This window comes from Eriocheir sinensis, unplaced genomic scaffold (genome assembly GCF_024679095.1).
Source record: "Eriocheir sinensis breed Jianghai 21 unplaced genomic scaffold, ASM2467909v1 Scaffold464, whole genome shotgun sequence".
Lineage (NCBI taxonomy): Eukaryota > Metazoa > Arthropoda > Malacostraca > Decapoda > Varunidae > Eriocheir > Eriocheir sinensis.
Window position 1 is genome coordinate 90,001 of NW_026111792.1, and position 26,242 is coordinate 116,242.

Genomic DNA, 26,242 nt, shown 5'->3' on the forward strand with positions numbered 1-26,242 from the left:
TCTGATTTAGGAGGTCTATTGTAACCCAAAGAAGCTTAGAAACCTTGTGCACTGTCCTCCTACATCGACCCATATGGACTCAGTGTCCTTAGTGACTCTAATATTTAAATTTTCATTGCTCTTACTTCCTCACTTGATATTTTCTTTGAAACAGGTGTCCTGTAACAATGGATGTCAAATATTGTCCCAGAACCACCAAAATAAGGAGAGTGGAAAAATATCCATGTTCATCACCCTGAAAGGTGCCTCCCCTTCAGTCTGCAGCACTCAATCAACTCAGGGTACTTCCTGAAACAGGGAGACATTCAAGTATTTTGCAAGGTAAATAATCATATACAATTCTCTCTCTCTCTCATATATATATATATATATATATATATATATATATATATATATATATATATATATATATATATATATATATATATATATATATATATATATATATATATATATATATATATATATATATATATATAAATATTGTGTTATATCAACCAATGTATACAAATTGCTAAGTATAATAAAATGTTTTAAATATTTCAAATGCCTCAAATGTTTCTGTCCTCTTTCTCCTCCTTCTCAATGTCACTTTCACTGTTTCCTTTCGGCGTCTCAGGTGTCTGGGGGGCTGTGTAAGTGACAGGCGGCATCATGGTGTTAGCACTCCTCAATCTCATTACGTGATTAATCTCTCACAATAATAATTTAACCTTCATTTACTGTTATAATCATTTTACTCGCTACGCTTAAAAAAAAAAAGCTTCAGTGTGTCGCGAAAGTAGACGAGAGGCAGTAATTGGATCCAGCTCCCTATGAACCGGACTCGAACACAGAGGTGAGGCTTCGGGGCATATGAACCAACAAGGAAGTCAGAACTTTTCGGAGTTTCAAACAGGATCATTAGTATCCAGTGTGTTAGGATCCGACTGGTGCTGACCTGACAACACGCTTTTTGTGTGTGTGTGTGTGTGTGTGTGTGTGTGTGTGTGCTGTGTGTGTGTGTGTGTGTGTGTAAAGCAGTAGCAGTGGCAGTTTTAATAATTAAGATGAACCATAATGGCCCTCTTTTTCCATGACCCCCTCTCCTCCTCCCCCATCTCTCCTCTTCCTTGATACCTTGATGATACCTCGATAAAATAACAATAACAACAGTAAATCAACAACAACACTAACAATGATAACGACACTCCTGCCCCCTCTCCCCCTCCCTCTCCCTCATCTCCCCATCCACTCTTTCCTCCTTTTTTTTTATCGGTGTCGCAGACGCCCGATCAACAGATTGTGCATCTTCTTGTTGTTATTGTTGTTTATTTGTACTCTTCAAGTTGTTTTTCTGGCCTACCCATGCATTGTAGACATGACATGGTATTATAACATCTGTTAGCCATGATGAACCCTACAACATGGCATTATAAACAAAGTCAGCTGTTATTTACTTATTTACTTATTATTTTTATGGCTTGGCATGAAGCGCCGGTTGGCTTTTTCAGTAGTGTTGTAAGGTGATTCTGTTGATTACTCGACATCATTTGAAATGCACATTACTCGATTTCCTACTCCCCCACACAAAAACCCTGTGTTCCCACAGGTCCCGAAGATCGTTGAGAGCAGGGATAGGCATAACGGAAAGGGCATAACTTGAAAAGAGGCATAACTTGAAAAGTAGACATTAGCGACGGAATTGATGTACAAAATCGTGCAATTCATAACATCTATCACCAGAAAACGAACCACGTAAGAAAATCGTTGGTTTGGTGAAACCAAATTGTCCAGAACAGCTACTATTACCACTACTACTGTAACATACCTAACAAAATAACAAAACAATAACCCAGCAATATTCATATACCATATAATTATACTCTTTCACTCTTAACCTCTCATCATCATCATCCTTACCACCACTGCACCCCCTTTACCCCTCCCTCCCCCTCATCACCTGCTCTTTATCTACCACTCCACCTCCCTTCTTCCTTCCACTACCTTTCTTCACTCCATCACCTCCCCCTTACCCCACACAACCCTAACAAACACTCCACACTCACCCCACCCTCGGCGTCCTGCTGCCCCGCCACGCCTGCTGCCCCAACCTTTGCCCTCAGTGCTTCACGTCCCCGTCCGGCGCAACGCTCAGCCCCGCCACGGCGTGTAACCCTTGAACACAGCACTGCACACAGGAGGGAAGGAGTCTGCCCTTGCTGAGACACCGACGCGGAGTGACACGTGACCGCGTAACGCCCCACCCAGCTGATTACTTTCCCTCGGCGCAGAGTGTCTTGTCCATGTAGTTCTGCGTGTATCAGTACTGTAGTCTTTCCATTGTATCAGGTCACTTTAGGCGTGACTGTGTCAAGCAACTGTGCTACCATTTCTCCCTTTAGCACTTGCTCTCCCTTCCTAATATCACTCACTCTCCCTCCTTCCCCCACTCACTCATTTTTTCTATCGTAAATATGTTTTGACGTACTCCCCACACCACCCATGAGATAATTCTGTGTCTGGGTTCCGTGGCTCGGGTGACCGGCGCGGTGTTCTCGTCACCGTGACATCATCGCTGTTTTGCCCTCAAAAGACGAATCCTTCATGGAATTACATGATTTCATCATATAATGAAATGTACATAGTATTTAGAACTCATCTAGAACCAATTAATAGTTTACAATATGAGGGAGAGAGGGTGGCAGCAATGATGTGGCACATCGCTAATCCCGCCGGCCACGGCTAAAATGACTTGATGAAATGGAAAGGCTATAGTTTATGGGTGAATATATCACGTGGAAGAGAAATTACAACAGTTCATGCAAAGTCTATAAATAGACTTTCTGTTCATGCGTATTAATACGTCACCAGCGAACTCCATAGAACGTAACCCCCTGGTATTCCTTCTGTTAGCTATGTAGTATCAACTCTAAATGATGGAGAAAACAATTACCTAACACTACAATAATTAATACATTCTCTCTCTCTCTCTCTCTCTCTCTCTCCACTGCCCAAGGAGTTTTCCATTTTCTTTCACTCGTCCAGACTCGGAGGAAACTTTGTTTAATTCCTTTTTCCTCTGCGATTGATGACTTCGGTGACGATGAGCTTCCAGGACAGACCGGCAAATTTTTCCCTCAACTTGTGATTCCCTTCCAGTACCCCACGTCCCCCTACAATCCCTAACTCTTGAACTCCGGGAAACCCAACCTACGACCCCTAACCCCCTCTTTCCCTTCTCCCCTCAGCCCAATTTCAAACTAGTCCGCCCCACCATTCTTCTCGCAGTAATCTTCTCATGGATCCGCACGATTCTACGGCGAATTGAAAGTATTGGTTCTGACGGCTGACGGATGGCTCAGAGAGGGAGGAAAGAGAGAGGAAGGAGGAATTGGCGGAGGAATGAATGGATTAATAGTGGGAGCTCTTGTCTTTCATATTTTTCTCATTTTCATTTCTTGTCTCATATTCTCTTTTCTTTAATAATATCTTTGCATTACTTTCATTCTATATTTCGCTACATATTTCTTTTCTGTCTTTAATCTCCTTAATTTCCTCTCACTTCCTTCTCCTATTGCTCGTTGCCTATCATTCATTCTAGTCTATAATTTTCCTCATTTCTTTCGTTCATTTTTCCTGCTTCCAGTTTCTTCTCGTTTCATGTCTTCCCAGTTCTTTCTTCAGGATCATCACATCATTTCCCTTCCCACACACTCAGAATATCTCTTGCCTCTTCTAAACCTTTGGTGGCATGGTTTCCCTTCACACACACTTGGCCTCATATCCTCTACCAGTAAACCCTACACTATGGACCGGAAACTTGCCCGAGCCCTGTCATTAAGCCGCGAATTTTGGAAAATCAACCGCTTTGGTGCGAATTGCCGTAACTCCCTTATTTCTGGGGCTAGATAAATGTTTTTGGTATCAATGGACGGCAAAATGAAAGGGCTATATTTTCTAATACGCAACCGGGGTAAAAAAACGACTCAAAAGGGTTAAAAACGAATAAATTATAAAAAAAAACGACTGAAAAAAACTATTTTTGAGTTCCCAACCTTCAAACCCACTTATTTTTGAGATTCCAGACTTGAATTGGCAAATACTTTAGCCCCTGTCTCCTGCTCTATGCATATGATGCATAACGTTTCCTACTCCGTCGCTTTCGTCATGGAGCTAAACAATAAACCCTTTGAGGCAATTTTGATGAACTACAGACACTTTGCCCGTTTTTGTCTAGTGCGGCCCACTATTGCCTCTAGAGGCTGTGGTTGACTGGTTGGCATATAGCCCCTCTTTGCAATGTAGTTTGACCAGCTCGAAGGATTTTGTGATTGCTCTATTCCGAGTTTTCGTCAAAAAATAGCCTGTTTTTCGGCCCTTTTGTCGCGATTTGGACACGTCCTAGTTATCTGCTTATAACTTTCATTTTATATATTTAGTGCTTTTCATTTTTTTTCTTTTTCTGATTATTAATATGTATTAATAGAGCTTTCATTTGCCACCAAGCACGCCTTCCTAGCTTCAGTAGTTTTTGCTCGAGCTTGACCAGAAGTCGCGATAAAAAATTCGCCGAATCTGGCTAATTTCACGCGCCGCGACGAAAAACCTTCCTGACGATACAAACATTAATATGTCTGCATAAAAAAAAATCATACATGAACACTTCAGTATGCTGACTAACTTGTATTGAAATAATTTTAAGATATATATGTAAAAAGTTACTAGTTTTATATAATCATTTCACTATATAAATTAACCTATATAAAGCGCCTTATTAAATGTCTTTTTTATTATATATATATATATATATATATATATATATATATCTATATATATATATATATATAGATATATATATATATATATATATATATATATATATATATATATATATATATATATATATATATATAGTATCAAAAGAAAGAAAATTAAATGTATTATTCATAAATGGGAGGAAATAGGGTTGAATACTAAAGAAAAAAAATAACATGTTCAATATAGGTTGATTTATATAGTGAAATGATTAAATAAAAATAATAACTTTTTACATAGATATCTTTAAATGATTTTAATACAAGATAGTCAACATATTGAAGTGTTCATGTATGATTTTTTTATCCACGCATATTAATGTTTGGGGCGTCAGGAAGGTTTTCCGTCGCGGCGCGTGAAATGACTCAGATTCGGCGAATTCTTATCGCGACTTCTGGTCAAGCTCAACCAAAAATTACTGAAGCTAGGAAGGCGTGCTTGATGGCAAATGAAAGCTCTATTAATACAAATTGATAATCACAAAAAGAAAAAAAATGGAAAGCACTAAATAAATAAAAAAGTTATAAGCAAAAAACTAGAACATGTCCAAATCGCGACAAAATGGCCGAAAAACAGGCTATTTTGTGACGGCTCGACGACAAACTTGGAATCGAGCTATCACAAAATCCTTAGAGTTGAAAAAACGTTATTGCCAACAGGAGCTACATGGGAAACTACAGCCTTCAAGAGGCAATAGCAAGGGCACACTAGACAAATACGGCAAAGTGTCTGGAGTTCGTCAAAATCGCTCTCAAAAGGGTTTACGTTTCGAGCTCAAGCGACAAAACTACTGGGAGTAGGGAAACGTTATGTATCATATTGGAAAGAACTTGGTAGTGCTAAAGTATCTGCTAAATAAGTGTTTTGAAATTCTCAAAAATGAGTGGGTTTCAAGTTTGGGAACTCAAAAATAGGTTTTTTCAGAGTCGTTTTTTGCTAATGTATTCGATCTTTAACCCTTTCAAGTCGGTTTTTGAGGTCGTTGGCTCCTTAATAAATATAGCCCTTTCATTTTCATAAAAAAAAAACATTTAAGTGACCATGTCGCGCTGCAAATGTCTTCGATAGTTTTATAAGTACCGCAAAAAGTATCGCAGGATTTCTTAGTGCGGTTCGTGGTAGTGCAGTATATTCAGAAATTTTGCGGCAGTGCGGTATTTTTTTTTGTGATGCGGTACTACCGCACTACCTCACTAGTACCGCACTAGCCCATCTCTGCTATCACTACTACTACTACTACTACTACTACTACTACTACTACTACTAATAATAATAATAATAATAATAATAATAATAATAATAATAATACCACTTATACCATTTCTTAAGTTCTAACACCATCATTATTAACATCTCTATATTCCCGTTACCATTTCAAACACTATTACCTTCACGTCACCCATCGGTAACTACAAAAAACAAACACTTTCCACTATTCAAACAGAAGTAACCATCCCTTGTCCACTAACCTCACTTATTATTAACACCGAAATCATCAAAATTGTTTATTTTTAAAATATCAACCTACCACCCTAGGGAAAAAAGACAATGGTAATACAGTAACAGATTCTCAAAGTAATCTTAAAAGTTTCAGAGAGTCGCGAATGTTTCTCCATCCCTCAAATATTGACTTTCCCTTCCTTTGGGGTTACTGAAGGTGAAAAAATATTGAAAAAAGAATACTAAAGTCTTTCTCAGCCTACGCCCTCCTCCACCTACCTCCATCTTCTTTCTTTCTTTTTTCGTCCTCCCTACAACAAACAGAGAGAGGGGAGGAGGAGGGAGGAAGAAGAGAAGGAGGAAGAGAAGGAAAATTTAGTGAACAAAAGAATGAGAGGAGGAATAATGATAATATAAACAAGTATCATAAAAAAAAAGCGGAAAAGCAGAAAACTACATTCCAAAATGAGTAAAAAAAAATCCAAACCTCGGAAGGCGCGAAAAAAAAGTATTAAGAAAGAGTCGAGGTGCGGCACCCCTTCCTCGCCCCCTCCCCCTACCCCATGGTGCCGGGGGTGAGGCCTTGCTGGTGTGATGAAATATAATGCACCAATTCTTGGAACACTCGAGTAAGGGTAATAAAAAAAATACGGATTAAAGGTCTTTTATTTTATTTTGAGCTGCAATTATTATTTTTTTTTGTCTCTTTGAATTGTCTATTCAAGTTATTTTTTCGGCAGTTTTTGTTAGAGTTGCTTACTTTTATTAATTGGCCTCTGCATTTTTTTTCACTTTTGTCCTTTTTCATTGTTTTTTTTTATTGTATTATGTAAAAAAAATTCTATTTCAATTTTGTCTCTTTTTTACTTCTTTTTATCGGATGAATCTAATCACAGAATCCAAACTACACTTTTTCTACCTCGATATATTTTTGTCTGTTGTACTTTTTTTTCAGCGGAACTATTCTTATTCTAATTTCATTACACATTTTCTTCTTCGGCTGAATGTTTTTTTTTTTTTTTACTCCGAGACAGAAAATCCTGGTCCAATTATATATACAGCTGCACCACGTCGCCTTATTCTATCCTCGTTCTTTTTCTGGTGTACTTATTTTGGTGATACGTAGTGTTCACATGCTTCATCCCTTCTGATTTAACTCTGTATATTGAATTTCTTGAAGTAAATTACTTATGAAGTCATAACACCTTTCATACCTCCCCGTATTCTATTTTTAATATTATATATTTAAAAGAATAAACATGCAAGGTGTTCTCATTCCACTATCTACCGGAAGAATATATCCATTTTAAGTTCATTCCACTCTCTCAATATTCTGCACCAAAACATATTTTCACATTTTTAAAGCAGAAGATATATATGGTCATAACTCCAACTCCTTTATTTCCAGTGCAATATTCTGTTTTTTGCTTAATAGTCAAGGAATATAGATTGCTACTGATTGGATCTCTTTTTTTTACGTCCCTTTTATTTCAACCTTCAGGAGGAAGAATGTGTATTGAAACACGTGTCGGCGAGAAGCAGATACCTTACACACTTGTATTTCTATATTATATTACGGAAACCTGTTTTTCACCACTCTTAATTTTCTTACTCTCCGACTCATTGCTTTTCTTTTTTAGGATCAGGTCATGAGAGTGAACAATCTAGTCTCGTTTGTTCAAACATTTTTATAATTACTCTTCATGAAACAGCAAAAACATATTCAGGTTTTCTTTCCTCTTTTTTGTCATCATCCAGTTTACACACACCTGTTCTCGTTTGTATCAGTACAGAAGCATAAAAGTCCAGTGTGTGTGTGTGTGTGTGTGTGTGTGTGTGTGTGTGTGTGTGTGTGTGTGTGTGTGTGTGTGTGTGTGTGTGTGTGTGTGTGTGTGTGTGTGTGTGTGTGTTTCAGTGATATGAGTTTTCGTCCTAAATAATCTTAGTTCCTTGAATCTCTCTCTCTCTCTCTCTCTCTCTCTCTCTCTCTCTCTCTCTCTCTCTCTCTCTCTCTCTCTCTCTCTCTCTCTCTCTCTCTCTCTCTCTCTCTCTCTCTCTCTCTCTCTCTCTCTCTCTCTCTCTCTTAATGTGAAGGCGTTGATATGTTGCAAGTGGCCGTTGAATTAAGTCAGTCTTCATCTTCACAACTGACTCACTGACTCACTGTCCAGAAGACCACCTATCAACCCGGACTCTAGATTCAAGGATCAAAAATGAGAGCTGGGCCTTGGGAGGCAGCATGAGCCATGGCTGAGATGGCGCCTATTCGCTCGGTACTGAAGAGAAACAGGCTGGACGACCATCACTCCACCGGAATGAAGCCCTTGGACCGACCATCAGGATCCACAAAGAAGAAGCCTACTGCTAATAGGTAGCAAATGGAAAAAAAAAAATAAATGCTCGGTAAGAAAAGGAGTTATATAAATGTGTGGAGGGGTGTAAGTCCTTTCCTTCCTTTTCCTTTGTTCGAATTGGCAAATGATTCATCATTCATAATATTCCGTCAAGCGATAGCGAAAAAGATAAATAAATGCTTTAATTAATAGCTCATAACCATCTTAAGGGATCACTTTAATATGTTTTGCGAGGCGGGCAGAGTGAGAAAGCTGTTGATGTATCACGAGCAGACTGATCAGCAGAAGGTTTCTCGGCAAGATGTTCACCAGATCCAAACCTTTCCAACGGCTACAAGACAAAGAATTCGTTACGGGCAGTGGCTTGGAAAACTCTACGGACAAATTAAGTCACGTTTACATTATTCAACAGATCCCAAGACGGGCAATGAAAACACCCCTGGGCGTCAGCTACTACTACTGCTATTACTACTGCTACTACTACTATTACTACTACTACTACTACTACTACTATCAGTAGTAATAGTAGTAGTAATCTACTACTACTACTACTACTACTACTACTACTACTACTACTACTACTACTTTTTTTTAACGGGCCTCCATCTATTAGAGTTGCGTTGTGAGCGGTATATTTTCTCATATCCTTTCACAAAGCAATTCATTGGCCCCACCCCGCCAATGACTGTGGCCGACAACCATCTTTATTTAGTATTACAAACTTTACTAAACATTTTATTTTTAAGCTAACAGAGCTTGTGGTTGATACGACTATCAACCACCGTCGCCTCAAAGTCCAGGTCAGCAATGCGGGTGGTTTTGGGTGCAGGTGACCTGGTTCCTCTCAGGCAGACCAAGGCTGACCTCAGGAGGGAGAAGGACAGCCTGCTACTACTACTACTACTACTACTACTACTACTACTACTACTACTACTACTACTACTACTACTACTACTACTACTACTACTACTGCTACTACTACTACTACTTCTACAACTACAACTACTACTACTACTACTACTACTACTACTACTACTACTACTACTACTACTACTACTACTACTACTATCAGTAGTAATAGTAGTAGTAATCTACTACTACTACTACTACTACTACTACTACTACTACTACTACTACTACTACTACTACTACTACTACAACTACAATTACTACTACTACTACTACTACTACTACTACTACTACTACTACTACTACTACTACTACTACTACTACTACTACTACTACTACTACTACTACTACTACTACTACTACTACTACTACTACTACTACTAGTGCTACTACTACTACTATTTATACTACTACTACTACTACTACTACTACTACTACTACTACTACTACTACTATATAAATGATACCTCCACCCATGTTTATTTTCCCGACACATAATCATGGAGGGCTCCATAGTTTGGAGGTCATTAGCCCCAACTCTGTTCGCTAATGACTGTGGTATCCAACCATATCGCTAATACTACCTGACACTAAAGCACCTATCATCTAGTACGTCTAGATCCCCCTTTCCTTCCCTACTCAAGTCACTCCCGGCCCACCCTAATGTCACTCTCCACCACTGTGGCCTCATAGTCCATATTGGAGATGTTGGTGGCTTTTGGGCCAGAGTGTCTGGTGCCCCTGAGACATAGGATGGCCGACCTGAGCAGGGAGAACGAGAGGCGACACCTCACCCAGGCGACAACGTGGCTCCTTGGCTGATGCTTCTTTTCTGAGATTAGTTCCGCGAGGCGTGCGTAGAAGCATTGGGCCCTGGGACCCATCCCGCCGGATGTGGTGAAGACGAGGGGGGTGAAGCTGCCCTGATCCACATGTTGGATTCTTTCACCGTATGCCCTTGTCTTCTCCTGCTCGTTCCTGTGGTGGGCGGCTTGCAGGGGCAGCTCACGGTGACAGGCAGCCATCGGGTCGAATATGCGGATGTCCATGAACGCCCGCTGTCCGCGCACCCAGAATCCGCGGGCACTTACATCAACCCGTGCCTCCTGTGAGGTATTGGCTGTCCTGTACCGAAGGTGTTCGCCGTCCAGGGGAAGCAGTGCCGGCTCGGAAGTGACGTCTTGGCATACCTCCCCGAGCATGCTGGCTGTCAGATCCCTCACTTCATCGTGTCGAATACAGACGAAGCCTCCTTTTTTACATGTCATGGTGTGGGTGACATCATTTGGTGATCCACATGCACAGAGATCAGGCAGTCCCTCAATCGGCCAGCCATATTTCAGAGCAATGGCGTCGACAAATTCTTGTTTGTTGAGGCTGAAGCCCTTTGCTCTGATTGGTAATGACGTTAGCCAGTTAGAGGCGCCTGCCTCCTGTGCTGTGTGTATTTGTCTACCCATTTCTGTGGACAGGTGGTGTGTAAGACGGTCCAGCTTGTCTTTTTGGGCCTGTTGCCTTTCTTCTGAGATTTTTCTTTTAATATCTCTTATTTCTGTTTGGTCTATCTCGCCCTCTGCCTCCTGAGCGATGATCCTGTTGATGAGTGACCTGGTAAGGCTGATGGAGTTTTGGTTCTCCTTATCTGACAGCTTCTCAGGGTTGGTGATCCCCATCCCACCCAGTCTTGGGGGAAGTGCTAGCATATCCCTCTCCTCCTCCCCCAAAGCATGATATTTCACCAGCGCCGGCAAGAATACATTCTTGACGGCATTTTCCAGTGGTCTTAGGAGTGGACTGATGCCGGGGATGGTGCGCATCAGGAACGTCCACCGATGTTGGATGCCGTGGGTGTACGCTGAATAGGCAGCGTGTGGCTCAGTCTTGGCAATGGCAGACAAAGCTTCTATTTCCTTCACCCATTCAGCTACTTTGTCTCCCACGTACTCTTTCTTATATACCTCTGTCCCGATCACTGCACCTAAGTGTCGTTGTCCGTCTTTTGTCACAATGACGCCACTTCCTCTAAAAGTTTCTGCGGCATGGTCATAATGTTCAGGTTTGACAATAAGGACAGACTTGGTGGCGTTAGGGATGTATCCTATCTCAGGGCCGGCGGTGTTCACAGTGTCCCACCACCCTTTTAAGTCTGAGATTTTATCAGCACCTGAGAGGTCATCCGCATAAGCCACCTGTTTCACCCGTGTTTCTGCGAACGCGATTTCATTTTGGAGGACTGATAGGCCCAGGGCGTACATAGCCATGGCTATTGGGTCCCCTTGTGTTGTTCCCTCAGATGATTTTAACACTTACTTTTCCACTGTGGCTATTTATGTATAAGTCGGTCGGGTATGTATAGGTATTTTCGACATACATAGCTAAGCTAGGGCACTTGGTTTTAATGTTGTAAATCATAGTCTTTCTATTTATTGTGTTGAAGGCATTTTTGGCGTCAACAAGAAGCACTGCTTCGCACTCCACGTGGTCGAATATCTCCCGCATGGCATGGACTGCTGCTTCTCCTCCTGCCTGCTGCCCCGCACAAACTTGGAGGTTTCCTGCTGCCATTCTCACATCTTTTTTGACGGCAGTCATGATGCATTTGCCTACGATGCGCCGCAGGACTTCTCCGACTCCTATAGGCCTGCATCCCAGCCTCTTGTCCAGGGGAATGAGGCGGCATGCCGCCAGGGCGTCCACATAGTGGCAGCTGGAGGAGGCGAGTTTTCTTGCCAGTGCTGCAATGGTGTTGCGCAAGTCGCCAGCTGCATTGCCAAAGTTGGCGCTGCTCAGCAAGCTTCGCCATCCCCGTGCATCAAGTCCTGAGGGCCCCGCGCTGCCACGAGTCTGGAGGGCCTTCTTCCACACCATCTCTCCTGTTATCCTTTCGTATATAACTGGATTCGGTGGTTGGTGACATCCTGCCAGTCTCAGTCCCTTCAGGTCACTCGGTGGAGGATGTTTTTCCTTGAGTTGATTGACTACTACTACTACTACTACTACTACTATTTCTACTACTAATACTAATACTAATACTAATACTAATACTACTTCTACTTCTACTACTACTACTATTACTATTACTATTACTACTACTACTACTACTACTACTACTGCTGCTACTACTATTACTGCTACTTCTACTGCTACTGTTACTACTACTACTACTACTACTACTACTACTACTACTACTACTGCTACTACTACTACTGCAATTACTACTGCTACTACAACTACTACTACTACTACTACTACTACTACTACTACTACTACTACTACTACTACTACTACTACTACTACTACTACTACTACTACTACTACTACTACTACTACTACTACTACTACTACTACTACTACTACTACTACTACTACTACTACTACTACTACTACTACTACAACTACAGTCGTTTTAGCGTGGACTGGGCGATAACCCGTGAACCAAACCCAGTGTTACTGCTAGATTTTAGAAGAGCAAATTACGAGAGGCTTCGAAGACATCTTGAAGGGGTAAAGTGGGATAATTTAGGGATTCATGAGGGTTGGAGAGCCAGGAGAACCAGGTAGAAATGTCTTACAATAATTAAGTTAGAGTAATAGTAGAGGGGCAAGGACAGCATATACCACAGCGAACACTTAGAAAAGAAAACAATGACCCTAAGTGGATGGCTCGTGGACTAAAACACAAAATAGGGTTAAAGAATGGAATGTATCATAAAATAAAGAATGGTCAAACACATCTCAGGGGCCGGTATGTCGAACTATCTAGATTAGTGAAGAAAAACACCAGGATATCAAAAAGGAACTATGAGATCAAAGTAGCAAATGAGGCGAAAAGTAATCCTAAGAGCTTCTTTCAGATGTATAGAACAAAAACAAGGGAGAAAATTGGACCGCTAAAAACAAACACAGGCAAGCTAGTAGAAAACTACGAAAATATGAGCACATTGTTGAACGACTACTTCCTTTCAGTATTCACACAAGAGGATCGAACGACTATTCCGGAGAGGGTTCAGGTGTACGAGGGCGGGGATGACGATAAATTTTGGGATATAATCATTACCAGGCAAGCAGTTCAGGATGAAATAGATAAGCTTAAGAAGAATAAGTCGCCAGGTCCTGACGGGATATTTCCGAGGGTATTAGAGGAATTTAATGATGTACTCAGTGACCCACTAACCAAAAGCTTTAAGATGTCGGTAAATACTGATTATGTTCCCAGCCTATGGAAAGTAGCTATTATGACGCCGATTTTCAAAAAGGGGGAAACATTTGAAACATTTGAAACATTTTATTATCCCTTTTTATACAATTATGTATTTACAAAAATTTTGTTGTGCAGGGAGCCCATTTAAAGCTGGGAGCTATTTGGGCAGTACTGGAAACTTGGGTGCCGGATTTAATCAATAGTGCAAAAAGAAAAATATATATATATATATATATATATATATATATATATATATATATATATATATATATATATATATATATATATATATATATATATATATATATATATATATATATATATATATATATATATATATATATATATATATATATATATATATATATATATATATATATATATATATATATATATATATATATATATATATATATATATATATATATATATATATATATATATATATATATATATATATATATATATATATATATATATATATATATATATATACACTATAATATAATATGATAATAATAATAATAATAATAATAATAATAATAATAATAATAATAATAATAATAATAATAATAATAATAATAAGTTATAGAAATAATAATAATAATAATTAACATTGTGATAATTATAAAATAATAGTAGTGTAAATAATAGTTAAAGTGATAATATTAACACAATATCATTAGTACAGAAATTGTAATTGGTTTATAAAAATAATATGGTAGTACTGTAAATGATAATGTAAGTAGTAATAGTATTAATACAATAATAATAGTATAAGGTAATAATGGATTAAGCTGAGGACACACTCTGACAGATGATACATGGACTTAATTATTATAATTGAGAAGAATATTTTTTTTAATTGTTTTTTAAAGGAGTGTATTGAATTTAGAGCTTTAATATTATTAGGAATAGAATTCCAGGTTTTAAGTCCTGAATAAGAAAGTGAGTGTTGAAAAAGTGTTAAATTATGGGCAGGTGTACGTAAATTTTCATGAGTACGGGTGAAATAAGTATGTTGTGGCTGTAAGGACACGGAGGTTTCACTTTTGATCTTTTTATACATGTAAATACCAATTTGTAGCTTATTTATGTCAAAAAGTTTTAAGGAATTTATTTCTTTAAAGAGAGGTTGTGTGTGGGCAAAGTAGTCACTGTTTGTAATAATTCTTATTATTTTCTTTTGAAGTCTAAACAGAGGTAACAGGTGTGTGGGGTAGGTGTTGCACCAGATAGGCGTACAGTAATACAGGTGTAGTAAGACATGTGCGTTATATAACATTTTCAAAACATCAATGGGCATTAATTCTTTAATTTGATATAACAGAGATACTAGCCTGGATAATTTAAGGATTTGGTTTGTTACGTGATGCTTAAAGGTCATGGTATCATCATACGTTATTTCTAATAATGTATGTTTATTAGTTCTGCTTATAATGTCTTGGGAAAAAAATAGGGACTTATTAGTAAATAGCATATAAAATGTTTTGTTTAAGTTCACTGTTAATCTATTACTCAGACACCATTTATGAAAGATTTGTAGGTCAGTGTTTGCTATATGTATCATGTCAGTAGGATTTTCACCAGTAATATTTAAGGTTGAGTCATCTGCGAAAAGGATTGTTTTAAGGTTTGTAAATATGTAAGTAATATCATTTATATATAAGAGAAACAGGATTGGACCCAAGACACTGCCCTGTGGAACACCGTATTGAATAGGTAGAGATGCAGATAGACAAGTGTGGAATTTGGTTGATTGAGTTCTGTGGGATAAGTAATCCTGAAACCAGTCATGAATAATACCTCTAATTCCATAGTAATACAACTTACGTAATAATATATCGTGTCTGACTGTATCAAAAGCTTTGGTGAAGTCAACAAAGATGCCTAATAATGACTGTTTATTATCTAAAGTGTTATAGATTTATTCTGAATAAGTTCTCAAGGCATCGAAAGTGTTTAGACCACGACGAAAACCAAACTGACTTGGATTATGTATGTTTTTAGTTTCAAGAAAATTTATGAGGAATTTTTTCATTACTTTTTCAAAGATCTTAGAAAAAACATTTAGTAAAGATATTGGTCTATAATTACTTAATTCATCTCTGGGGCCTTTCTTATGGATGGGGACAACAGTTGCATGTTTTAGGAGTTGGGGAAATTTACCATTATTGATAGAATTATTAAAGAGTATGGACAAGGGTATTGCAAGTTGTTTTTTGCTGGTTTTTAATACAGATACTGGAATTTCATGCACATTGCACTTTTTGTTTTTAAGGGAATTAATTACAGTAATTACATCTTGGGGGATAATTATAGGAATTGTCATTGAATGAGGAAAGTCACCTTGAAGGAAGCTGAGAGGGTCTGTGGTGGAAGGTGGTAGACTGTGATATAGTTTAGGTGCAACATTTGTGTAAAATTCATTAAAAGCTTGTGCAATTTGTAAAGGTTCAGAGAGTTTTTTACCATTACAGATTATGCTATTTGTGGAACTCTTCTTATGGTCATGATTGGAAAGTTGGTGGATTGTTCGCCATATTTTACAGGTGTTATTTTTAAGATTAGTGAATTGAGCCATATAGTAAGATTTTTTAGCTTGTCTTATAGTATTATTTAGGATGTTACGGTATTGTTTGTATTGAGCCTCAGTGACAGCACCAATTTTATAGTCCTTAAATAGATAATTTTTTGTCCTTATAGAGTTTAGTACTGCCTGTGATATCCAGGGATTGTTTAATCTTTTTTCAGTTATTAATTTAGATTTAAGTGGAAAACAATCACTAAAAGCTTTTTTAATAGTCTAAGAAAATTTTACAGTTGTCATTGACAACGTGTTCATTAAGGAGAGCATTCCAATTGATCATATTGATTTTTTTAGCAAATTCTAGTTTATTTGTTTGATTTATTACCCTAAACTCAATTTTATGTAGATTCTTAGATTTAGAGGGAACTTTAACATTAAGAAAAATTGGTAGATGGTCCGATATTGGGTAATGGATTATACCAGATGAGAAAGTGTTGAAAAAATTTGTAAAGATATGATCAAGTAGAGAAGGTTCACCTAGATTGAAGCTGTCTGGAAAACGTGTTGGTCTTGAAATGTGTGGGAAGAAATTCATTGTTTGGAGGGTTGCAAGAAAATTGTGAGTTGGGGTATGGGTAGTATGTTCCAGCAAATTTATATTTAAATCACCTATAAGAATTATTTTTTTGTTCGTTACAGTGTTATTTTGTAGTAATGTACATAAGGTGTTTGTAAATTCTTCCACAAATTCATGTTTACTGTGAGGTCTGTATATTGCACAAAGTATGAATGAAAGTGAGTCTGAGGTAATCTTAACAGTATTGATTTCAATATTATCATTAGTTAGAGATAGATCTTGTAATTGTTCTGACTGTATATTATTTGAAATAAAAATGGTGACTCCACCTTGTGCTCGGTTGGTCCTGACGAGGTGATAAGAGTGATACCCAGGAAGTTGATAAATGTGTTTGTTATTAGTATTTAGCCAGGTCTCAGTGATTGCCAGGATGTCTGGGGTAGTGGAAAAAGGTATTAAGGAAGGCTATAATGTTGTCAATGTTCTTTGGGAAGGATCTGGAATTTATGTGTACAATATTTAATTTATTTGAGTTATGGTTAGATAATTTGTTGTATGCATCAAGATCAAAATAGTTTGAAACAGCGTTAAGATCAGTGTGTCCATGGAGATGATTAATGATTTCAAGAGCTATGTCATTAGTGTCCTCAGTGTGTGGGTGAGTATTGTCATCAAACAATGTGTCATAGAGGTGGCTCATGGAAAGTAATTTACTTTGGAAAGAAAAAAAAAAAGAAAAAGAAAAAAAATATATATAATAATAAATATGAAGTGCAGCATTCTAGCTGCGCCCGGTGGTGTGTGTTAGTTGAATAATACGGTAGTGGCATGGAGACTAAATCAAGTAAGGTAGTAATAGTAGTAAAGTGGTAATAGTAGTAGTGAGGTAATAGTAGTAGAAGTGAGGTAATAATAATAGTAGTGAGGTAATAGTAGCAGTAGTAAAGGAATAGTAGTAGTAGCAGTAGTAGTAGTAGTAGTAGTAGTAGTAGTAGTAGTAGTAGTAGTAGTAGTAGTAGTAGTAGTAGTAGTAGTAGTAGTAATAGTAGTAGTAGTAGTAGCAGTAGTAGTAGTAGTAGTAGTAGTAGTAGTAGTAGTAGTAGTAGTAGTAGTAGTAGTAGTAGTAGTAGTAGTAGTAGTAGTAGTAGTAGTAGTAGTAGTAGTAGTAGTAGTAGTAGTAGTAGTAGTAGTAGTAGTAGCGTAGGGAGAGGACGTGCTGTGATTAGCTCCTTTGTTTTGTGTCATAAGTTAGGTCCTATAGCCGATACCGCCTTGGAATGTATACTTTCGTACGCGTGAACGTGCAGTGAACGTAACGAAATATAGTGCAATCTGGTGCCATTGACGATGCAGGTGTTAATTACGAATTACTGCTTTTGAGAGAGGCCGTGTGCTGGCCGGCAGTGTGAGAAACATCGGTGTAACGATAAATATTGGGTCAAGTGGCCCACGTCCCCTCGGTGCTTGTGAGCGACGCTCGACTCTGTGGCGGACGGCCGGAAGGTGGAAAATTGGAAGGCAGAGCTGAGGGAAAGAGGGAGGGAAAGAGGGAGCGTGGGGAAAGGAGGGAAAGTGTGTGGAGACGCGGGGGCGCGAGTGGTCGAGGAGGCGGGGGCGGGGGAGTGAGAGTAGAGAGGGGAGAGAGAGAGGGAGAGAGAAGAGAGAGCAAGTTATAGTTTTTCCATGTACATCATCCAATATATTTTCTCAGTATGTCAAATATATTAAATGTCAGTGATTTATAGGGGAGTGGTGAGTTCTGGCAGGCGTGTCGGGATGGGCGGAGGTGGGTCAGTTTTCAAGACCGAGGGCAAACAGTAACAGCCCCTAACCCCCCCCCCCTAACGCTACCCACGCACATCCCCTCACTTCCCGGGTCCCTGCTAACCCCGCCCCGCTGCCCAGTAACTTCCCACCCCCGCCTGAGGTCCATAAAACACAGAGTATCTGACTCGGCGAACTGCTGGTAATGATATCACTACTACTACTACTACTCAACTCAAATGTGTAGGGTCAGGTGCATTAGTAAAATTGTAAAGTGTTGGCGAGGAGCAATGGTAGTGGAAAAATAAACAATCATTCTAATATTACCGTAAAGGTAGAGTAAGCATATGTAAGTGTATGTCTGTGTGTAGGTATATGGGGGGAGACAAGAGTCAAAGTGGGGTCTACTACTATTGCTCTATTCATCACCACAAATAGCAACTAAGATACACTGGCATGCATAATGGCACCGAAATGGAGCCCCCTCAATGTTGCATTTGTTCGTCTCGAAATCAAAACTGTGTTCAATGCTCGTGCGTAAGACGAGGCCAGCCCTGTGTGAACTGTAAGAGAGGTGGAGATTGTCGAAACCCAAACAATCAACGGCAGGATGTGGAAAATGGGGAGCAACCACAAGTGGTGCTGGGTGGACAGGCCAATGAAGGCGCTGGAGATGATCAGGTGGAGGGGGGTGCAGGTGGCGAGAGACAAGGGCAAGGTGACCAGGGTGAGGACGCCTCGCGCGAGCTCCGCTTCTGGCAGAGGTGGACACTCGAGGAGACAGAGGAGTGGGTGCGAGAGGCTTACAATCATGTGGTAACGTTTTCTCCCAATAACGTATTTGAGGCCCCGAGATGTAACGCCACCAAAACCTTGATAGAGGAGAAAACCTACCTCATTAGAGCGTACAACAACTCCACGCAAATCGCCCCCTACGCTTTAAAGATTCTGGCCATACTACCGCACCTCATATGCCAACGGACTCACAAAAAGTCGAAACAATCTGAGGACGTGAAGGCGGTACAAAGAAGAATGGAGCTGTGGAGGAACGGGGACGTCCGGAAGCTACTTGACGAGGCTAAAACACTGCAGGAGAGACTAGGCAGACGTAACAGTCGCAAGAAGGACAGTAACGACAGGGCTAGAAACTTTGCTGACAAGATGAGACAAGGCAAAGTGGCCATGGCAACTAGATCACTGTCAATAGAAGATGAGGCAGCGGGAGTCCTTCCCATGACGGAAGAGACACGCCAGATCCTCAAGGACAAGCATCCAGATGCTAGACCTGCACACCCAGAAATGAAGTTCCTTGGAGACTACACCCCACCGCATCGAGTTGTCTTCGACCATATCAGCGGTGACGTGATCTGGAAGCACGCCCTTCACACGCAGGGAGCGGCTGGACCATCAGGCTTGGATGCCAAGGGGTGGAAACACCTCCTCAGTAAGAACATCTTTGGTAATCCAGCTGTGGATCTTCGCGACGCAATAGCCGCCCTAGCAAGAAAATTGGCGTCAGAGAATTGCCAACACCTCGAGCCTTTGATGGCCTGCCGGCTCATCCCGCTGGATAAAAAACCAGGCTGTCGCCCCATCGGGATGGGGAGGTGCTCAGGAGGGTCATAGGCAAGGCTGTCATGGAGGTGGTGAAGGACGACGTGAGGAAGGCGGTGGGAAACCTCCAAGTGTGTGCGGGTCAGCAGGCTGGGTGTGAAGCTGTCATTCACGCCGTCAGGAGAATGTTCGAGGACCCAGAATGCGAGGCGGTGCTGATGGTGGACGCTGCAAATGCGTTCAACAACATCAATAGGGAGACAGCACTGCACAACATCAAAATCAAGTGCCCTATATTCGCCCAATATATTGAAAATACATACAAGGAACCTGCCAGACTGTTCATCAGCAGTCATAATGACCAACGACTTGGAGACCCGGTGGCCATACAATCCTCAGAGGGCACCACCCAGGGGGACCCAGTGGCCATGGCAATGTTTGCCCTGGGAATGATGAAGCTGCAGGACATCATCCGCCATGAAAACACCAACGTCAAACAGGTGGCGTATGCGGATGACCTCACCGGGGTAGGAAAGTCTGCAGACCTCAGGAAATGGTGGGACCTCGTCAATGAACATGGCCCAAAAATAGGGTACCATCCCAACGCCACGAAGTCTGTGGTGATTGTAAAACCAGAGGCATACGATCGGGCCAAAACAGCATTCCAGGGCAGTAACGTGAAACTGTCAGTGACTGGAGAAAGACACCTCGGGGCAGCCATTGGAACAGCTGAATACAGAACCGAATATGTGAAAACGGCTGTAAAGCGCTGGGAGTCCGAACTGCAGAGACTGGGCGAGATCGCCAAAACAGAACCGCAGGCAGCCTACGCAGCATTTACGTACGGTGTCAAACATAAATGGAACTACCTCATGAGGACAGTTCCTGATGTTGCTCCGTTACTAAAACCTCTGGAAGATGCTATCAGAAACACCTTCATACCGGCGATAGCAAATGGGAGATGTCCCAGTGACCAGGAGAGAAGATTGCTGGAGTTGCCGCCAAGAATGGGTGGGCTCGGCATCACCAACCCGCAAAATCTGGCTGAGTCTGAATTCGGGAACTCAATCCGAATCACAGCCTCCTTGACCGGATATATTACCAATCAAAATGAAAGGGGATAAGACAACCCTCAAGATATTAGGTCACTAAGGAATGAAATCTCCAAAAACAGAGAAGGAAAACAGAGAGACACTCTGAGTGACCTAATGAGAGAACTCCCAGAAGACACAAGGAGGAGGACAGATATTGCACAGGAAGTGGGCGCTTCAAACTGGCTAACCACACTACCTATCAGGGCAAAAGGCTGAATTAAACAAAAAAGAATTTACTGATGCCCTTGCCCTCAGGTATGGCTGGCCAGTGGATGGGCTCCCAAACATGTGTAACTGTGGCTCACCCTTCAACCAAAATCATGCCATGACATGCAAGAGAGGAGGTTTCGTCTGCATGAGACATGATGAAGTAAGAGACGTAACAGCTCAGATGCTGAAAGAAGTCTGCCACGACGTGACTGTGGAACCCATGCTGCTCCCTCTGCAAGGCGAACACCTCGCCAAACGCACCGCTAATGTTTCGAACGAAGCACGAGTGGATGTTAGCGCCAGAGGGTTTTGGACTCGTGGACAAAGGGCATACTTTGATATAAGGATCTTTGATCCCATGGCCCATTGCCACAGAGACCTGACCCTTGATGCAGCCCACAGAAGAAACGAACAAGAGAAGAACAGAGCATATGAAGAAAGAATACAGAATGTGGACCAGGGCTCCTTCACCCCGGTAGTATTCACGACGGCAGGAGGGATGGGACCAAGGGAGCAGAGCTTCTACGCAAGACTCGCCGAAACACTGGCGGATAAGAAACAACAGCCAAGAAGCAGTGTGGTCGCCTGGATGAGATGCAGGCTGTCCTTCTCCCTCCTGAGGTCAGCCTTGGTCTGCCTGAGAGGAACCAGGTCACCTGCACCCAAAACCACCCGCATTGCTGACCTGGACTTTGAGGCGACGGTGGTTGATAGTCGTATCAACCACAAGCTCTGTTAGCTTAAAAATAAAATGTTTAGTAAAGTTTGTAATATTAAATAAAGATGGTTGTCGGCCACAGTCATTGGCGGGGTGGGGCCAATGAATTGCTTTGTGAAAGGATATGAGAAAATATACCGCTCACAACGCAACTCTAATAGATGGAGGCCCGTAGTAGTAGTAGTAGTAGTAGTAGTAGTAGTAGTAGTAGTAGTAGTAGTAGTAGTAGTAGTAGTAGTAGTAGTAGTAGTAGTAGTAGTAGTAGTAGTAGTAATAGTAGTAGTAGTAGTAGTAGTAGTAGTAGTAGTAGTAGTAGTAGTAGTAATAGTAGTAGTAAGGCTGTAGTAGTAGTAAGGCAGTAGTAGTAGTAAGGCGGTAGTAGTAGTAGTAGTAGTAGTAGTAGTAGTAGTAGTAGTAGTAGTAGTAGTAGTAGTAGTAGTAGTATAGTAGTAGTAGTATAGTAGTAGTAGTATAGTAGTAGTAGTAGTAGTAGTAGTAGTAGTAGTAGTAGTAGTAGTAGTAGTAGTAGTAGTAGTAGTAGTAGCAGTAGTAGTACGACTTGATGCACGGGGATGGCGAAGCTTGCTGAGCAGCGCCAACTTTGGCAATGCAGCTGGCGACTTGCGCAACACCATTGCAGCACTGGCAAGAAAACTCGCCTCCTCCAGCTGCCACTATGTGGACGCCCTGGCGGCATGGCGCCTCATTCCCCTGGACAAGAGGCCGGGATGCAGGCCTATAGGAGTCGGAGAAGTCCTGCGGCGCATCGTAGGCAAATGCATCATGGCTGTCGTCAAAAAAGATGTGAGAATGGCAGCAGGGAACCTCCAAGTTTGTGCGGGGCAGCAGGCAGGAGGAGAAGCAGCAGTCCATGCCATGCGGGAGATATTCGACCACGTGGAGTGCGAAGCAGTGCTTCTTGTTGATGCCAAAAATGCCTTCAACACAATAAATAGAAAGACTATGATACATAACATTAAAACCAAGTGCCCTAGCTTAGCTATGTATGTCGAAAATACCTATACATACCCGACCGACTTATACATAAATAGCCACAGTGGAAAAGTGAAAGTGTTAAAATCATCTGAGGGAACAACACAAGGTGACCCAATAGCCATGGCTATGTACGCCCTGGGCCTATCAGTCCTCCAAAAAAAAGAAACACGGGTGAAACAGGTGGCTTATGCGGATGACCTCTCAGGTGCTGGTAAAATCTCAGATTTAAAAGGGTGGTGGGACACTGTGAACACCGCCGGCCCTGAGATAGGATACATCCCTAACGCCACCAAGTCTGTCCTTATTGTCAAACCTGAACATTATGACCATGCCGCAGAAACTTTTAGAGGAAGTGGCGTCATTGTGACAAAAGACGGACAACGACACTTAGGTGCAGTGATCGGGACAGAGGTATATAAGAAGGAGTACGTGGGAGACAAAGTAGCTGAATGGGTGAAGGAAATAGAAGCTTTGTCTGCCATTGCCAAGACTGAGCCACACGCTGCCTATTCAGCGTACACCCACGGCATCCAACATCGGTGGACGTTCCTGATGCGCACCATCCCCGGCATCAGTCCACTCCTCCGACCACTGGAAAATGCCGTCAAGAATGTATTCTTGCCGGCGCTGGTGAAATATCATGCTTTAGGGAGGGAGAGGATATGCTAGCACTTCCCCAAGACTGGGTGGGATGGGGATCACCAACCCTGAGAAGCTGGCAGATAAGGAGAACCAAAACTCCATCAGCCTTACCAGGTCACTCATCAACAGGATCATCGCTCAGGAGGCAGAGGGCGAGATAGACCAAACAGAAATAAGAGATATTAAAAGAAAAATCTCAGAAGAAAGGCAGCAGGCCCAAAAAGACGAGCTGGACCGTCTTACACACCACCTGTCCACAGAAATGGGTAGAAAAATACACACAGCACAGGAGGCAGGCGCCTCTAACTGGCTAACGTCATTACCAATCAGAGCAAAGGGCTTCAGCCTCAACAAACAAGAATTTGTCGACGCCATTGCTCTGAGATATGGCTGGCCGATTGAGGGACTGCCTGATCTCTGTGCATGTGGATCACCAAATGATGTCACCCACACCATGACATGTAAAAAAGGAGGCTTCGTCTGTATTCGACACGATGAAGTGAGGGATCTGACAGCCAGCATGCTTGGGGAGGTATGCCAAGACGTCACTACCGAGCCGGCACTGCTTCCCCTGGACGGCGAACACCTTCGCTACAGGACAGCCAATACCTCACAGGAGGCACTGGTTGATGTAAGTGCCCGCGGATTCTGGGTGCGCGGAGAGCGGGCGTTCATGGACATCCGCATATTCGACCCGATGGCTGCCTGTCACCGTGAGCTGCCCCTGCAGGCCGCCCACCACAGGAACGAGCAGGAGAAGACAAGGGCATACGGTGAAAGAATCCAACATGTGGATCAGGGCAGCTTCACCCCCCTCGTCTTCACCACATCCGGCGGGATGGGTCCCAGGGCCCAATGCTTCTACGCACGCCTCGCGGAACTAATCTCAGAAAAGAAGCAACAGCCAAGGAGCCACGTTGTCGCCTGGATGAGGTGTCGCCTCTCGTTCTCCCTGCTCAGGTCGGCCATCCTATGTCTCAGGGGCACCAGACACTCTGGCCCAAAAGCCACCACCATCTCCAATATGGACTATGAAGCCACAATGGTGGAGAGTGACATTAGGGTGGGTCGGGAGTGACTTGAGTAGGGAAGGAAAGGGGGATCTAGACGTAATAGATAATAGGTGATTTAGTGTCAGGTAGTATTAGTGATATGGTTGGATGCCACAGTCATTAGCGAACAGAGTTGGGGCTAATGACCTCCAAGCTATGGAGCCCTCCATGATTATGTGTCGGGAAAATAAACATGGGTGGAGGTATCATTTATGTCGGTAGTAAAAAAAAAAAAGTAGTAGTAGTAGTAGTAGTAGTAGTAGTAGCAGCAGTAGTAGTAGTAATAAGAGTAGTAATAGGAGTAGTAGTAGCAGTAGTAGTAGTAGCAGTAGTAGTAGTAGCAGTAGTAGTAGTGGTAGTAGTGGTAGTAGTAGCTGTATCAGTAGTAGTAGTAGTAGTAGTAAAAATAGTAGTAAATTAGTGATAGTAGTAATAATAATAATGAAAGTAGTCGTGTAGTAACAGCAAAATAGTAGTATAGTGAAAGCGGTAGTAATAATAATAGTTTACAGTAATAATTGTTATCGGGTAATAATGTAATAATAGATGATAAAGGTTAATCAGTCATAGTAAAAGCTATAATAAGTAATTGATAAAAGTCATTACCATTACCATTTTATGACATTGCAATGTAATAAGTAAGTAAGTGATAGTAATAATTGTAATAATAGTAATGATAAGTAATACATTATATAATAAGTAATAATAATAGTGATAATAATAGTTGTAATAAATAGTAATATTAGTAATAGTAATAAATAATAGTAATAATGAAAGTAATAATAGCAATTATGATAATAGTAATAATGATAAAGGTAATCACAATAATAGTAACGTTAATAATAGTAATAATAATAATAATAATAATAATAATAATAATAATAATAATAATAATAATAATAATAATAATAATAATAATAATAATAATAATAATAATAATAATAATAATAATAATGATATTAATACTAATGAAAATATTAAAAAATAAGAAAATATTAGTAATAATATTAATAATGATAATAAAAGTATGATAATAATAATAATAATAATAATAATAATAATAATAATAATAATAATAATAATAATAATAATAATAATAATAAAATAGTAATAAAGATAATAGTAATGATAGTAAATTGTAAAATAAGTACTAGCAATAAGATTAGCAGTAGTAACTAGTAGTAATGCACTAAATGAACTTTACATTTCTGCCCGAAATCGTGCCAAATCTATTCTCCGACTAACCAAAAATTCTTTCATTAATAGAAAATGTCAAAACCTTGCTTTCTCTAACTCTTCCCGTGACTTCTGGCATCTAGCCAAAAACATCTCCTCCAACTTCACTTCTTCATCTTTCCCTCCACTCCTCAGTCCTGACGGCAACACTGCCGTCTCATCTATCTC